Source organism: Peromyscus leucopus, chromosome 8b (genome assembly GCF_004664715.2).
Source record: "Peromyscus leucopus breed LL Stock chromosome 8b, UCI_PerLeu_2.1, whole genome shotgun sequence".
NCBI lineage: Eukaryota > Metazoa > Chordata > Mammalia > Rodentia > Cricetidae > Peromyscus > Peromyscus leucopus.
Window position 1 is genome coordinate 44,874,862 of NC_051086.1, and position 15,674 is coordinate 44,890,535.

Here is a 15,674-nt window from a genome sequence, read left to right on the forward strand (position 1 = left end):
TGGAAAACATGATCAGATCAGGCACTGCTGTTCCTGGCTGCTGGCACACAGTGGATTCTCAGTGCTATGCTGCCCCTTCTGAGTGCTTGTTTGGATGACTGAGTTTACTATTGAATTGTCTTCATTTGCCTATTAATTTCCACTTCAAAAATTAACTTGCCATCATGGGAAGTATTTTTCCTAAGCAAATCACAACACAGATGGTCAAACAGAAGTGTGTGGTGTTGCTAGCTCACCTCTCCTCAGTGGACTCAAGCTGAAGTTTTCATAATGCTCTCCAGATGGGCTTTTTAATCCTCACATGCTCGACCCCAAAAGACAAAGCAGTAAAGGCAGTTTCATGTGGTGAAAGAAGTTTTGGAACATTAAGCCAAGAGATCTATGTTAAATTAAATCAACACATTGAATAATGTTGCGTGTGAATGTTGTGTGTATTGAATGTGTGTTGATTTATTAATTCACTAAGACAGTGATCATGAATGTAGCTCCTTCGTTTGAGCTGGCTTGTGTTCTGAACATTGCATGGTGCCAGTTCTCCAGGCTGCATTATGGAAGAGGAGAAAACAGAATTGTAGAGTCCTACCAAAGAACTGGCTTTGTAAGTTCTGCTTCTCTGGGTCTGGTTCAGAATCGTCACACTGGGTGGAAGGGTGCAGGGTATCAGGTAGGGACCGTGTTCAGGGTTGATGTCCAGAACAGACTTGCACGCAGTCAGTGCAGCCATGTGGAGATTGTGAGAATACTCATCTGTGAAGTGTGAGGGAGGCACAGGCACAGCTTTGCCTGTCCCTTCGGTACATCCTGGCAGTAGGACTCTGAGCATGTTATCCACCACCGACCGCTGCCGGGAGAGCCGTGCCTGTGGGTTCCTAGATGAAAGCTAGTGAAAAGGGCCCGGGAGCTGTCAGGTTCAGGACCAAAGAGACTGAGGCAGGAGGATCACTTGAGATTTGAACTCAGTTCAAGACCTGCCTGGGGTTCACAATCAGATCCTGTAGGGGAGGGGACAGATAACAGTGTCCTTCTCACTCTGGTTTCCATCTCTGGCACTTGTCCCATAGTTCCTGGTAGTGTGAGAGTAGTTCTTACACATTTGCAGGTCACCTTGGGGACTTTGGGGTACAGAGTCTCTGGGCCTAGAAACTTTCACTTGAACTTTGGCTTTCCCCAACTATAGCTTGTCTAGAGCAAAGGCCATTTGGGGGCACATGCCTGAGAGACGAGCAAAATATAATCAGAGCTGAGAGAGCACTGGGTAGCTTTTGCCCTCCATGTTTCTTTCATTCTTTTCCCTGATATTGGTGTCTCACTGTGCAGACCAGGCCAGCCTCAAACTCTCAGTCCTGAGTAGCTACAATTATAGTTGTATGTCACCACACCTGGAGTTAGAGCAGAAAACAAAAACCAAACTTCAAAACTCCACATCTTCGACTCTGGAACATCTCACCCAGAATTCTCAGGCTTTGCCTTCCTTCTTTGAAGTCTTTATTATTTTAGAGCATGTTGAGGTTCAAAGCAGTGTGGAGAGGAGGGTATGGAGACTCCTCATGTGTCTCTCAGACATCCTCCCCTTCCCTGTTATCAACACCTCTACACAGTGGAGCTCAAGTTACAGCACACCCATACTGACACATTTATCACCCAAATCCTATAACTTAGGTTGGGGATCAAATGCCAAACGATGTGTCTGCCATTACACTATCATACAGGGTAGTTCCTCTGTCCTAAAAAATCCTCTGTGGTCTGCCTGTTTGTTCCACTCACCTAACTGATGGCAACCATTAGTTTACATTCTGTTTCCACAGTTTTACCTTTTTAAGAATGTTGGACAACTAGATCCACACAGCAGGCAGCCTGTCCGGATTGTCTCCTCTCACTTAGTAATGTACATTATTCTCCAGGCTACCAGGCATGGTAGTGCACAACTTTAATCCTAGCACTCAGGAGGCAGAGGCAGGCAGGCAGATCTCTGTGAGTTCCAGGACAGCCAGGGCTATGTAAAGAACCTCAATAGTTAAGTGCACTGGGTGTTCTTTCAGAAGTCTCATGTTCAATTCTCAGCACCTACTTGACAGTTCACAACCTCTGCAACTCCAATTCCAGGGGGTCTGATACCTTCTTCTGCCCTTCCCAGATACCAGGTACACATGTGATACACAGACACACATGCACCCACACACATAAAAATAAATAAATTTTAAAAATTGATTTATTTGTGTATTCTCATGCTTGGTAACTCTTTTTTTCTAGGGCTGAATAATATCCCATTGTCTGGATATACCACAGTTTATCATTCACTTGGTTATTTCAGTTTTAGCAATTATGAATAAAGGTACTTAGTTATACCCATGAAGCCTTGTCTTGAGATTTTTTTCCTCTAGGATTATTATAATATTATTATTATTATTATTATTATTTGCACTTTATCAGCCAGTTCCTTCAAAATGAAACTTTTCTTTTTTGGTTCCCAGCATGAAAATTAGGACCAGATTTGAAATAAATGTTTGGAAGAATTTCCTAGTAGCTCTAGAAACTCAGAGATAAGCATACTGGAAATAAATCCATGTTATTGCTAAATAGATGAAGGCATTGTAGGTGACAGGGTTAAAAGTTCATCATTTCCATTTCTTTTAAGGTTGAAGACTTTTTTGTAGGTATCTTGTAACCCCTCATGTGGAAGACACTACTGGTCCCAGTCCTAGGCTACAAGATAGACAAACTCCATTCCTAATGAGTGGGTGCCTGCCTCAACTTGCTCCTCTTAGTCCTAAAACTGATTTGTCTCCAAGTGTTGGCTGAAAAATGACTCATAGATGTTTGACATCCACATTCATTCATCAGTCATCAGTGTCTACCCACCGTGTTCCAAGCTTCTCCCTGAGCATTAGGGAAGCAGCAATGAATAGACAGTGGAAGTCCCTGTTCTTGTGGATTACAAGTCTTTTCAACATGTTCTAACTAAATTCAGCATCCTCATTAGAGTCCCTTAGCGACTTCACCTGGCATCTGGATTTTTCCTAGTTGAAGTTACGTTTTAGTTGCCCAGATTGGTTCTGAGTTTTCTTCAGCAGCGAATTTCCTTCATATGCGATCATCTTTAGCAGTTCCATGTGGCTGTCTGTTTCCTTGGGGTTCCCCTGGCCCTCCCCCACACAGCACCTCCCTCAACCACAGCAGCTTCCTGGTCTCCGTCACCACTGGACATGAACAGTTTATTATTCCTTCACTATGTGGAATTGGGGCCCATCTGGGGTCAATTAACTGGAAAAACTTGTTCAATCAAGAAAGAAGGAGGGATGGAGGGTAGAGGACAGAGAAAGGATGATAAACAGATTTTAAACATTGTTTGCCATCAAATACTAACTTGTGAGCTTGTTTCCTGATCTTTAGTTAGGATCAGACATGTTCTTAGACTAGGCTCGCTGAAGTAGCTTGATATCGTTCCACACTGTAATGCATATTCTATAATTTCCAGGTTTATGGCTTTTTGATATAAAAAAGAAACAAGAGAGAAACCTAACATTAGCGGGATACTTGGCTCTGTATTTGAAAAGCAACGCACCGATCCCTGGTTCAATGGAAGTGGTTGCGACTCTCAGTGTGTTTTCGGGGTGCTCATTAGGTATTCTGGTCCGAATGTTGGTTCCCTTAGTGTGCTTCATTCTTGAAAATAGTTGTTCACAAATGTGGGTACGGCCAAAGAGTGATGGGATGACAGACGTGATTCTGAAATGGGGGACATTTGTCTCTGGGGAGAAAGGACCTACCTGCAAAGGTCTAGAAAGGAGATGTGACCAAATTATCCTCTAAGTTGAATATGAGATTTCAGCTCTGCATTTAAAGATTGGGAGGTAATATATTTTTGTTGACTAAAAATTGAGTCTCAAATGTTTTCCCAGAAATCTTGAAATCAGTTTTCATATTGCGTCAAATAAAAAAATGAGATATATATATTTTCTGCTGTTTATAGGACTGTGTTTAGCCAATGTGTAGAAATACATAGAAATTATCTGAGTTTGTCATAATTTAATTTTATTTGGAAAGTATTATGATTTGAAACATTGCATTGATAAATTGTTTTTCACCTTGAAGATACTTGTTTAACTCATCCAAATGAGCAGCTAAATCCACTTAAAAGATTGTCAATTTTTGGTACAATATTTTTTTTTGTGGGGGGAAGTGGGAGAACAGGATCTCGCTATATAGCCCTGGATGGTCTGGAACTCACTATGCAGATTAGGGTGGCCTCAACTCAAACTCTAAATTTAATTCTGGGATTAAAGGCATGTGGCACCACACCCAACCCCAAATTTTGTTTTTTGATATCATAAATGACTTAAATCAGGTCACAAATCATAAAATCTCACCAACATTTGACCCTGATTTAGCCATATTCTGAAAAGTAAAGATGTTGCCATAGTCAGCATCAACACTTCTTTGTTTATTTGTTTGTTTTAAAGGCTTCCTGGAGTTGGCAATGACTTATTGCTTTGGCCCTGAGGAAATTTACCGTCTTGATGTACCATTCAATGATATTCATTAAATGTGAGTTTTAGGCAGTGACACCATCATCTTCTATTCGTTTTACCAGCCAGGACACCCTCAGCTTAGATCAGATATGTTGACAGTGGTTAAAGAACACAATTTTTAGTACTTTATATAAATACCTTGACTGACCTGTATCTCTAAGGGTACTATGGGGGTCCCTGAACCTAAGTCCCTGTCTAGGGCACCATCTGTGAGAGGTCAGCTCCCACCTTTTCAAGGGTTCCTATGAGGAGGAGAGAGGAATAAGAAACCTTTAGATAGAGAGAGAGCGGAGAGGAGACAGACGGAAACACAGGACAGCTTCGGGAGGACCTGGGTCAATACCCATGGCCCAGAAGTTGATTCAGAACTTACAGTTTGCCTGGAGAAGAAGTCATCCCCTGTCTATATTTTGCTGAACAGTCTTCCTTTTCTCTTGGCGGCTGCTGTTTCCTTTGAGCCATTGTGGAAGCCATACTTTACGGTTAATGCTCACGCTTCCTCGGTGTCTATTTCAACTGGAAATGCTTCCTTTCCTCATCGCTCCGCTATTGCTGGCCGCTCGGACCGAAGTCTTTATGAGCCCACAGGGTTCTCCAATTGCCGTAGGAGTCAAACGCAGGAAATTAGGGGCTCTCCTTTGCTGAGGCTAGCCCATTCGAGCAGGTCGCAGTAGTGGTACTGCCCTGGGTTTAAATGGTGCCGCAACAGGGGCAACACAGACCCAGTCCAGCTCAACAGCTGTTTTCTTGGTTCCGAGAGGTAGTACCTTTCTTCTCATCTGCCTTTTACTGCTGGGTGTTCTTTCTCTTGTTCTTGGCTTGCGAGGCTTGAGAGGCTGGGGACTTAGCTTTGGAGGGGGCTTAGCTTTTTACTTCCAGCTACAGTCACTACGGCCAGAGGCATTTTTTTCAAACATGAGTAAGAATATAGATACATACAGTTAATGTAGAACCCTTTCACACGTTTAAGACATAGAATTTTGCTCCCAGCTACAGGCAAAGCCATAGCTTAGAGTGTGGGAGTCACCACCGCTGGAGGCAGGCTGCTGGCTGAGCCTGTTTTTTCTCAACCATGAGGAAGACTAGAGATGCATATGGTTAATGTGGAACCCTTTCACTTACTTATTGACACCTCCTCATAGTTTATAGTTAGAGCGGGCAGGCATCTTTAGTGGTTCACCTTTTTGACAAATCCAGCGTATTCTTGCCTCCCCCCCCCATTCATTTTTCATTAGTTCATGTGATAGTCGAGTTGTACAACTTAAATACAACTAGCATGTGTCTGGGGACAAAAACACCTGACTCTTAGGACACAAACAGCTCAATGCTGGGGGCAGCAGTTCACGGGTGCCTTTGAGGGGAACCTACTTTCAGCCAAAGTATTCCCCTTGCCAAGGGTGAGTTCCCTGAATACTTGGGGCTCGTTGGCTGCTTTGGTGGATTGGTCATCAGAAAAGTGTTCAATGAGGGTATATGTATTAACAGACTGTCTTCTCCAGCCACACCCCTCACCAGACCATTTCCCTGCTCAGCGGCCTGCTCACTAGGTAAGACACCTTAACAACCTCTTGCCTAGATTCATGTGATCCCTCGGCAACTGTATCTCCTTCCCCCGTTGGCGCTTTGATTGTGACTTTCTCACAATCAAGCCTTTGTTCGCTCTCCTGAACAAAGAAGGGCCCAGAGCGGGAGCCTTGTTGTTCAGGATGCGGGTGTCCCCGCCAAGTGCCTCCCCGTCCCTCCGTGCCCTCCTGCTACTGCAGACATGAACGGAAATGCGGTTCACTGAGAAGAGATCAGCTCCTAAGAGTCACCCCACAACAGGATGTGCTTTTCCCTTTAAAATCACACTCACTGTATCCTGCCCTGCCTGCTGCTCCTTCCTGCTTAATAATCCTTGATTGCTTTGAATAAAGTCCAGTTCTGGAGCCAGGCACCTCCTGGGTCAGAGCACCCACCCCCCTTCTCTTCACAGACTGCCAGGCTGCAATCATGCTGATTAAATTCAGTGAGGGCTCAGCCTCTTTTAGCTAGAAAACAATACAGTCCTAAGGTTTTTGCACTTATCTTACTTGACTGTTTGGGGGGAAAAAATCACTTACATATAAAATTCATCTAAGGTGTGCAAGCCAGTGATTTTTAGTAAATGGCCAAGTTATGACTGTTAAAACTTATTTGTGATAAAACACGCTGTCAGTCCTCAAATCTCCCTTCTGTTTCTAGTCACCCGGTTTTGACCACCAGCTCAGGCCAGCCACTGATCTGCTTTTGTCCGGATAGAACCTCCCTGCTCATTACCTGACACTTTCCCACAGCTGGAGTATTTCTGGCCCAGTGTGCAGGCATTCACCTAGGGAGCTCTCTGTCTGAGTCGGTCACTTGACTTTACCACCTTCTGCTCACGCTCAAGCTTCTCTTGGCTTTCTTCTTGTGTGAACCTGCTCCTTGTTCAACAAGGTGGCTGGGCTCATTAGGAAAGCTGAGCCTTTTTTTCCCTTCTCCAGAAGGTAGGAAACTTGAATAATGTAATGTACAAAGTGGATACTGAAAATTATTTACTAAATAAAGGAATCCATGGCCTCTAAGGTGTGGACTATCTTACCTTCTAGGATTTTGAGCATAGTACACATAAAGATACTTTAATATTATTTTATTTTAGAGACAGGGTCTCTCTATATCTGACTGTCCTGGAAGCTACTATGTGGATCAGGCTGGGCTTGAACTCACAGACAGGGATTGCCTGCTTCTGCCTCCTAAGTGCTGGGATTAAAGGTGTGTGCTGCCACACCCAACTATGGCCCAACTATTATTTTTAATTTTGATAAGGAAAATGACATTGTTTTTAACTAAAACAATTCATGCTTGATAGCTTGAAAAGTATAGAACAAAATAATGTCTTTTTAACTATTTCCTTTTTTTTTTCAATGTGTATTGGTGTTTTGCCATGGGTGTTGGGTCCCCTGGAACTGGAATTACAGACAGTTGTACACACGCACACGCACATGCACACATGTACACTTGTGGGTTTTTTTGAGACAGGTTCTTAGTATGTTGCCCTGATTAGCTTAGAACTTGCTTTGTAATTCAGACTGACCTCAAATTCACAGGGATCTGCTTGCCTCTGCCTTCTGTATGCTGGGATTAAAGGTATGTATTGCCTTATCAGGCCTATATACACCCAATTCTTGAAAAGAAAAAGAAGGAAATCATGGCACATTCTATAACATGGAAGAGCCTTGAAGGCATTGTTTTGAAACACATCCGTTACAGAATGGCCGATGTGATGTAAGTCCACTCCTGTGAGGTACCTAGAAGAGAAAAATCTACACACACAAAGTCGAACAGTGGTTGCAAGGGTTGTTGAGGAGGAATAGCGGGTTGGTGTTTAACGGCTAGAGAACTTCAGTTTTCCAAGATGAAAAGCGTTCTGGAGATGGCCAGTGGTGGAGATTTCACAACAGTGTAAACAGACTGTGGAACTGCACACAGTTAAACATGGGTAAGATGGTATGTGTCTTTACCTCATTTTTTTTTATTCCAAGATAGGGTTTCTCTGTGTAGCCCTGGCTGTCCTGGAACTCACTCTGTAAACCAGGCTGGGCTTGAACTCATGGAGATCCACCTGCCTCTGGCTCCCGAATCCTGGGATCAAAGGCATGCGCCACCATTGCCTGGTTTGACCCTAATTTCTAAAATAAATGAAAAAGAGATTGAAAAATGTGATGGAGAGCCGGGCGGTGGTGGCGCACGCCTTTAATCCCAGCACTCGGGAGGCAGAGGCAGGCGGATCTCTGTGAGTTCGAGGCCAGCCTGGGCTACCAAGTGAGTCCCAGGAAAGGCGCAAAGCTACACAGAGAAACCCTGTCTCAAAAAACCAAAAAAAAAAAAAAAAATCCCCATAAAAAAAATGTGATGGAGAGATGGCTCAGCAGTTAAGAGCACTTGTTCACCAGGTTTGGGTCCCAACACCCACATGGTGGCTCACAGACATCTGTAACTCTAGTTGTCGGGGACCTTATGTCCTCTTTTGAATTCTGCAGGCACCAGGTATACACAAGGTACACCTATATACGTGCAGGCAAAGCACTCCTATATATAAGATAAATTCTGAAAAGAGATTTGTAGGGAAAAACCAAACAGTGTTTTTAAAGTTAAAACATTATCTAAAAGACTCCCTTTTGGAAGTAACCTGTATTAAAACATGGTGATTATTTTTCTAAACATCTTTCTCAATGGTATATAGGTTTCAAGTCTGGGGAAGCCTTTGGTAACCACTTTTTTGTTTTCTGTATATATATATATATATATATATAATATATATATATATTTCTGTTTTTATATATATAATTTATTTATTTTATGTTCATTGGTGTTTTGCCTGCATGTATGTCTGTGAGAGGGTGTCAGATCTTGGAGTTACAGACAGTTGTTAGCTGCCATGTGGGTGCTGGGAATTGAACCTGGGGCCTCCGGAAGAGCACTCTTAACCACGGAGCCATCTCTCCAGCCTGTAGCAGGCTTTTTCTTTTGAGCCACCAACCAGCTCCCGTTTTCCGTTCTTTTGAGCTCATCTTTTCCATATTGCACACATAAGTGAGATCATGCAGCATTTCTCTGTGTCTGCTTGCTTCACTTAGCGTAATGTGCCAGTTCCACAGTTCCGTTTTTAATGGCAGAATTTAGTTCGTTAAAGGCTACATAGAGAGGTATTTTTCCACAGTTCCTTTGTCCACTGATGGACTCTTATTCCTTGGCTGCTGTCAGTATAGTTGCTATGAACATGGAGTACAGATATTTCTTCAAGACATCAATTTCAGCTATTTGCATACCAGGAAATAGGATTGTGGGTCATGTGGTAACTCAATTTTTTTTTGCTTTTGATGAACCTCCATACGATTTTCAAAGTGGCTATACTAATTACAACCCCACCAACAGGTGTATAAGGTTCCTTTTAATCTGTATCCTCACCACCATCTGTGGTTTATCACACTTAACATTACCCTTTTGGTAATAATAGCTATCCTCAGAGATGTGATGATGTATCATGGTTTTAATTTGCATTTTCTTGGTAGTTAGAGATTTGAGCATTTTGTCAAATGTCTGTTGGCTACTCATCTCTCTTGAGAAATGTCTGTTCAGATCTATTGTCCATTTTCAAAGAGATATAGCTCCATTCTTCATGGTGGTACACACCTTTAATGCCTGCAGAGGCAGGCAGATCTCTGTGAGTCTGAGGCCGGGCTGGCCTACAGTCTAGTGAGTTTCAGGACAGTCAGGGTTACATAGATAGACCTGTCTCAAAAATAAGCAAATAAAATTATAGACTGATTTTTTTCTTCTCATTTTAACAACAGAAGTTTTATGGATAGCAAAGACTTTAAAGTAACAACAGCAACAACAGGGTCTTACTATGAGCCCAGGTTAGCCTTGAATACATCACAGCCCTCTTGTTCCAGTCTCCCAACTGCTGAGATTACAGATGTAGCCACCATACCTAGTTTCAAATCTTTTTGTCTGTCTGTTTGTTTGTTTTTCAAGACAGGGTTTCTCTGTTTAGTCCTTGCTGTCCTGGAACTCACTTTGAACCAGGCTCGCCTCAAACTCAGAAATCTGCCTGGCTCTGCCTCTCAAGTGCTGGGATTAAAGGCATGCACAACCACCGCCCAGCCTCAAATAATTCTTTAGAGATTCAAATACTCATGACAATTTTTGTTTGAGAAATTAATGCTTTAGTCAAATTGTGAGTAAATAAATTACTAACCTGTGAGGCTAACCTTAGTTATCAATTTGACACACCAAGAAGAGGGAACCTCAACTGAAGAACTGTTGCCATAAAATTGGCCTGTGAACCTGTCTGTGGAGTATTGCCTTGTTTGCTGATTGATGTCAGGGAACCTAGTCTTCTGTGGGCAGTACCATCTGTAGGTAGGTGGACCTCTGCTATATAAAAAAGGAAGTAGAATGCGAGCTTGGGGACAAGCCAGTAAACAGTGTCCCTCAATGATTTCTGCTTCAGTCCTCCTCAGACTTCCCTCGGCAATGGGCTGTGACCTGGAAGTGCAGCCAAATAAACCTTCCTCCTTCAAGTTGCCTTTGTTCACTGTTCTAACACACCAACAGAAGAGCCAATTAGGACATAACTGGATGACTACGTGTTAGGTGTTGGTGATGCAAAGATGATTCCAAGGGGTCATTGCTGCTCAGAGAGACCCCAGTCTCACAAGGAAAGATGGTTAGAATAGGGTAGGGATGTGGGGGGAATGTAAGCATTTACAAAGTCCATAAGTCCAGTGAAAGAAAATACTGAATTCTGCCAAGGAGATGCCTAAGCAAGAATTTTAAAGGTGCTAATTGTGCCCACTTAGTAAATAAAATTGTATCATAACCAAATATCTTATATTGTGTGGCTCAATTGATAGAGATTAATTTCCCATAGTTCTAGAGGCTGGGAGTCTGAGGTCCCAGTCCCAGTTCTGATGATGGTTCTTTTCTTAAATAAAGCTACTTCTTACCATGTCTGTAAATGACAGAGGAAGGAAGATGTCTTTCTCCTTTTTAAGCTACCAGTAAGAGGAGGATCCCACCATTAAGGCTTCATTTGACTATCACACTGGAGATGCAACTTCAGCAGGCTCCTTTGGGGTGGGGATGGGGGCCACAATTTGGTTCATAGCAGATAAATAGGCGCCTGCTGGGCAGCCATGGATGAGTAGTGTCAGGTCAAAAGCACAGAGGCTTAAGACAGGCTATATTTTTAGAGCTACATCTGGGCTTGAAGATGCTGGAATATAAAGTAGAAAGCATGTCACACTTTTGAAAGATGGAGCTAGAGTTGTACTGGTGGAATTGAAGTCCTAGAATTTAAGAAGGACTTGCTGGGCAGCAGTGGTGCACACCTTTAATTCCAGCACTTGGGAGGCAAAGGCAGGTAGATCTCTGTGAGTTCAAGGCCAGCCTGGTCTACAGAGCAAGATCCAGGAGTCATGAGGAGCTTTTAAACAGACGACATTAAGTCAGATTTGCATTTTTTTTTTTTTTTTTTTTTTTTTTTTTTTTTTTTTTTGGTTTTTAGAGACAGGGTTTCTCTGCGTAGCTTTGCGCCTTTCCTGGAGCTCACTTGGTAGCCCAGGCTGGCCTCGAACTCACAGAGATCCGCCTGGCTCTGCCTCCTGAGTGCTGGGATTAAAGGCGTGTGCCACCACCGCCCGGCCAACATTTTTTAATTTATTAGTTTATTTTTAATTTTAAAAATTAGATTTGTATATTTTATTTTATGTGAGACTGTTTTGCCTGCATGTATGTTTATATACCATGTGTGTCCTTGGTACCAGCAGAGGTTCAGAGGAGGGCATTGGATCATCTAGGATTGGAGTTAGAGATAGTTGTGAACCGCCAATATGGGTGCTGGGAATGGATCCCAGATCTTCTGCAAGAGCGTTAAGTGCTCTCAACTGGTTACCTCTCCAGCATTTGCGTTTTTTAAAAGTGGAATGAAGAGCAATTGGAGCTGCAAAGCTAATGCAGTCAGTCTTGAAAGCAAGGCCTGCATTGAACAGAAGGCAGGAAAGCCAGGAAAGAGGTAAACGCTAGCCCACGTTGGGAACCTGAAATACAGAACTGACCCGATGTGACCAGATGTGGGAGTTGAGAGAACCAGAGGAGGCCAGGTTGGGCTGTTGTCTGGCTCTCATAAAGAGGTTTGGTAATGGCGTGCTTGACATTTTACAGAATTAATAAAATGACTCATCCGTTTCCAGACTCTTCGGATAAGCTTGGGACTGCTTTGTAAACAGAAGCTGTATCACTCTTAAAATCTTCATAGTCTCAGGGTTTGTCTCTCATTAGAGAATGATTTGGAGAAGTTGGTCATCTTTTCTGCATCCATTTTTCACCTCTTTAAAAATGGGGAGGGGGGTTTGAACATGATCCTGTGTGGATTTTTGCTCCAACATTGTCTTGGACAATTTATTTTCCTTAGTCCATGTATCTTAATGCTCTGCTAAGTTTTGTAGATTACAGAAGTAAATGTGATGCTTGTCTTCGACAAAATGGTTTTGTTGAAGAAATCAGTTCATGGTATTACCACTAAAAAGAAGTAATAATATTTTTTGTAAATAGTAAACACTAATAAGAGTACTATATATTTAAGGGATGATTTATGTACGGTAGAGCCTATATGTTCGTTCATTCATTTATTCATTCATTCACAAATGATATCATGAAACTTAGTTTAGTGGGAGGATAATAATTAGTGTACAGGGCTCCTCACCATTTGTGGATGGGGACTATTTAAATTTCAGTTACCTATAGTCAACCATCATTTGAAAATAAGAAGTATAAAATTCCAGAAACTAACAGTTGATGAGTTTTAAACTGTGCAGTGTCCTGAGTAGCAAACACAATGAAATCTCATGGCATACAACTCCAGGATGTGAATCATTCTTTTGTTCAGAAGGTCCATGTTCCCTATACTGCCTTCCTGTTGGTCAATTAGCAGCCATCTTCCTTATCAGATCTTCTGTCACAGCTTTACAATGCTGTGTACAAGTAACCCTTATTTTGATAATGGCCCAGAAGCCTGAGAGTAGTGACACTGGTAATATGGATATGCCAAACAGATACAATAAAGTGCTTCCTTCCCTTAAATAAAAAATTGAAAATTCCCAATAAGAACAGAAAAAAAAAAACATATTCTACGGTTATAAAGTATTGTCAGTCTCTAACTGTGCCTAATTTATAAATAAGGTTTTATCAGAAGTGTTTGTCCTGGAAGAAATACAGTATAAATGGGACTTGGTATCATCTGCAGTTTCAGGCATTCACTGGAGGTTTGAAACTTATCCCCCCATGGGATAAGTGCTACTATACCCACGGGGGTTCACCAAGTGAGGGAGTGCAGTTGTTGGTCTGCTGTTGGTGTGAGGAGAGCTGCCTCTCCAAATGGGACTTTCAATCCCAGATCTAGGAGATGAGTCATAGGGTCTATGCCACAGGAGCGTCTGGGGGAAATGTGGTCCAGGAAAAGGAAACAGTAATGTAGGCCCCAAGGGTGGGAGCATGCTCGATGATTTGGGGAGTGGTGAAAAGGCTGAGGAGGGGGGTCCCTTGCAGGGGAGAGTGAAGAATTATTCAAGTTGGCTAGGCTGAAAAGGTGCCACATCCTTATTACAAACAGGGGCAGGAGAAAGAAAGGACACTGTTTAGGAGGTAGTTACAGAAATGCTGGGAGGAGCTGACAGTTGCTGAGACCGTGGGGTAGCAGGGATCTGGTGAGTCCCGAGAGGTGGTGAGCTTTACAAAATATCCAGTCGACATGACAGGACCTGCTGATAGACTTGATGTGAGAGGAACTGAAGTTGTTGACCTGAGTGAGTGGAAGGATGGAGTTTTTAAAATATGGAGATAAAGAAACTACAAGAGACACACATCTATGGCAAAAAAAAAAATCCAGACATTCCGTTTTGTTCTGGTAAAGTCGAGTTGCTTCTTAGACCTTTCGGAGCACTTGCCAAGAGGTGGCATCAAGGAGGCCGTGAACTCACCGAAGTCTGGTTCAGAAGAGGGGCCAGGCTGGCCCCACACTGGTGGGATTTAAAGACTACCAAGTCGGGAAGTGAAGAGCGGAAGAATTGTCATATAGTGGAGCTTTGGGTCGCTCCAGGGTCTGGAGGTGACAGAGAAGGACCAACAGAAAGAATGAGGCCACCCAGAAGCTGCAACCTAGGAGAACATAGGGCCCGAAAACACATGAGTTTTGAGATGCAGAGAGTGACCGAGAGTGCCCTAACAAGATGGGTGGGAAGAACCCACGCTGGGGTGAACATATTATTCTGGTAGGTGGACAGACGGTCAAACTGCTCTCTAAACTCACATCTCTATATCCGTAGAGTGGTCTGTGGCCCTCAGACCTCACCAGGGACGTTTCTCTGTGTGGATGATGATGGTTAACATAGAAGCTCAAAACTGACCAGAGTGCAGAGCATCAGCGGAAGATGAGATGTCTGTGTTTCCCCGGTCCAAGGCTCAGGGACCCTGGCAGAAGAAGGGGTGGGAAGAGTCTGAGAGCTGGAGGTCAGTCACGGAGGACCAAAGGAGAGCAGTGGCTTCTGGACACCCGTGAACTCATGGCACTGTAGCTGCCTGCCCAAGATCAAGCCTGTCAACGTTCTAGCGGGGAGGGGAGAGGGGCTGGGCCCCCAGCTGAGAAACCACAGACAGTCCATAGCTTCAAGGGGGGAAGAGATGGCCTTCTTTAAGGGTGTGGCCTTTAAAGAAATGCTACAATGGGGGGCCCACATCTAGAAGTACACGGGCGGTACAAATTGACGGATTATTAGAAAAAAAGAAAAGACAAAAGAGAAGTTAGGGGACTTTAGTAGGGAAGTGGGGTGAACGTGATCAAAATACATTGAATGAAATTCTCAGAGAATTGATAAAAATAAGAAATACGTTAAAAAAAAAAAAGCAACCAAGTAGTGTCCCCTGAGTATGGGTAGCTCTGGCCTTTAATCCTAGCACTAGGGAGGCAGAGGCAAGCAGATCTCTGAGTTTGAGGCCAGCCTGGTTTATATTATATAGCCAAGTTTCAGGAGAGCCAGGGCTACGGACAGAGACCCTATCTCAAAACAACAACAAAATACCACCAACCAACCAACCAACCAACCAACCAACAACCAACCAACCAAGCTATGTTCAGTCAGGCAGGGGAGAGGACCAGTCATTCTATTCATTACTTTATTATTCCTGAGTATTGTCACTGTGAGGTTTGGTTAGGTCTGACTGTTTCAACTGTAGGAGGGAAGATGGACAGGGTCATTTCCATAAAAACCATTCATTTCTGATACCAGTTTCTGCTACTGATTGGCCCTGGATCGTGGGCAGGACTGTCCGCTTGGTTTTTCTTCCCCTGCTCGCTGAGAGTTGTTCCAAACTCATTCATTGGCTCCGTTTAGAAATATTTATCGAACGTCTGCCCTGTGTGTCGACTCTAGGTCTTTCTTGTTCAGATAGATCTTACTTCTCACGTGCAAGACTTCACCTTGCCCATGGCACTTGGCTTCCAGCCTTCCACACTGGGGTTTTTCCAGCCTACCTTGTCCAGCCGCAGTTCTCCGCGTGGGCGGGTGGAGAGAGGCCTGAAGTCGG

The 15,674-nt window shown here is 43.3% G+C and overlaps 1 protein-coding gene across 10 annotated transcripts in view; it reads left to right on the forward strand.

Moving 5' to 3' along the window:
• Window positions 1–15,674, forward strand: part of Specc1 (sperm antigen with calponin homology and coiled-coil domains 1) — a 280,028-nt gene that overhangs the window by 99,059 nt on the left and 165,295 nt on the right. The gene's annotated exons all lie outside the window — the stretch shown is intronic.